The following is a 2,624-nucleotide window of genomic DNA, read 5'->3' as shown; positions in this document are numbered from 1 at the left end:
CTATTGGGTCACATGAGGCCATATTTGTTTTTAAAATGGTGAAAATCAATACGCACACGGATTTCATCCACAAAATAAAGTCAGTGTGGCCTGAATATGTATGTACTCTTCTTAATACTAGTGCTAGGAAACATGATTTTTTTCCATGCACGTAGGCAGGGGGGGTAAGGTGCCAAGAATGCACAATGCGATTTATCTTGACAGCACAATTATCAACAGATTGTGTTTTTTTACTTCAAAAACGCATGAAATGTCATTTCAGAGTGCTGCTATTTCCAAATTGTTCTAGGGGAACATGTCCCCAGCCCCCCCCCCCTAAAAACTCATATTTTGGACGCTGTCTAGGCCTATAAATCTACAAACAAAAACCCCAACCTACCCGTAAACAAAATCCTGGCTACGGGCATGATCTTTTCAAAATCCAGCAGTACTATTATACTTCATCCTGGCTTTCTTGACAATAAACAGGACGATACAGGACAATATTTCAAACGTTCTTGTAGGAACATCTTTATAGAAGATGCCTTATGATAAGATCTTTTGTGGAATACGGAAATAGTGTGCCTCTTTCATGATGCCCGACTCTTCGACTATGTTTATTACGCTAATCATACATCAAGAGCATGTACTTCAAGAGTAATGTATATGTTAGGGATCTTCCGAGCTGAAGGTGGCCATAGGCTTGTAATGCAATTGCTGCGCTGCATACGTACATGAAAAGCCTTGTTGATATAATTATGTGGATGCCATCCTCTGGTAACTCAAAACTGATGCGAGCGGGGAATAAATAATTTCTGTATTAAAAATATATGAACATTTAGAATATATTATACTGTTTTTAATAGCAATAAGAAAACAAAAACTGTATTAACATTTCGAAAAGTGGGCGACACTTCATCAAGCTCTTCGTGTATGAATCAATTTTTTATTGTAAAATTGTTTGTTACTATGATTCTATTTGAGTATTACCATGATTTTCTAAGTTATGATATTTTTTTAATTGTGCAAGAAAAAATATGTAACAGTTATACGTACATGTTATGCGATGTTGATTTTGATTATATGGATGTCATCCTCTGATAACTCCAAAACTGATGCGAGCGTGCGAATAGATAAGTTTGGCCAAGAAAAAAAAGGACTTCTGCGTCATCTAAGTGGTCAGAAACGTTGCACAAATGTCACGAGTGCATATAGTGGGGTATACCGAAAAATATGTTATTCATTTTTTGTTCTTTCACCTTGGAATTGACGTTGGTATTCTGTGACATTAATACACGTGTTTTCCGATATCATTTTTCTTTAATTTACGGCATATATTTGCTCAGTTTGTAGCTGCTTTGTGCTATTTACAGTATGGTTTAAAACTCTTTTTATTCCTTTTTTTGAAACGACCAAAAAGTGATGCGCGTGGAGATGTCATCCATGCCAACGTAGCCCAACGACTATTTAAAAGAAACGACATGGATTACTATGAATTTGGTGGCATGTTCTGTTGTGAGTTCGTTAAGTCCATGAAATATTTCTTCCTTTCGTTATTTTGAGAAAACGCTATCTCTCATGTGATGGAAGATGGCCAACAATGTTAATGACAATAGGGATATTCTCCGTGACTTAGTGAGTAAACCCAAAAATATCTCCTTAAGCAGTGCATTGAGTGTTCAAATAAATCACAATTTAGGCAGATAGTAATTCCTATTCTTTCCTTTGGTGAAGATTTGAGTGATAGATTTCGGGATAAAGTTGAGTAGAATAGTTACTTATGTAATATAATATTTAAAGGGAATTCAGTCCCTATAAATGGATGAGATACTGTGATTACTTCCAGATATTTTGAGTGGCATCCATCACTCTTCATCGTCAATTTATGGTTTTGCAGAACGATCCAATATCTCGTAGTACGCAGGATATTTCTATAAAATCGGTTGAACGTTATAAGGGCATTAAAGTCCCCATCACACTGGTTTGAAGTACTGTTGAGGTACGTTGGAGTTTTTTCACTGTGGCACCTTTGTGAAATTTAACCGTTATTTTCCCACGCACTTTGTTACACTGACGTGAGGCACTACATGTATTTTTTTTTCAAAAATACAGCGCCTTTATTGGGGGCACGTTGGGTTTCAATTCGTTGGAGGCACGGTGAAGGTACGTTTAAACGTCTGCGTTGTTGACATAAACACAGTGCCTCCAGAGTACCTCCGCTCAGTGAGATAAGCATTGTTGTATAAAACCTAATGCAATACACGTCTGCGATTCAAACAGGAAATTTGCCGCTTGTATGAAGGACGACATGATATTGAGACTGGATTCACACTGGTAGGGGCAGGTACCCATGGTTTCTTTTAACCATCGTGAATGAACCTTGAATAAACCTGGTATCATACTGAGCCGGCAGCTTGACATGCGACGCACGGGTAAAATACATGACCTCTACTAGTACTAAAAAAATGACCGCGAGCTGAAGTTCACATCCACAGTTTCAGCCCCAAGTTAGACACAATCGCAACAAATAACGTTATTTGAAATGGTAGCGTTGCTATTGAGTTATTAAGGAATTTACAATGTTTAACCCTATCTATAGACCGGGCTTTTGGGGGGGATTCCTTGGGACCGGGGGCTCTTTTGCC

The sequence above is a fragment of the Branchiostoma floridae genome, chromosome 18 (assembly GCF_000003815.2).
Source record: "Branchiostoma floridae strain S238N-H82 chromosome 18, Bfl_VNyyK, whole genome shotgun sequence".
Lineage (NCBI taxonomy): Eukaryota > Metazoa > Chordata > Leptocardii > Amphioxiformes > Branchiostomatidae > Branchiostoma > Branchiostoma floridae.
This window is presented reverse-complemented; position numbering follows the sequence as displayed.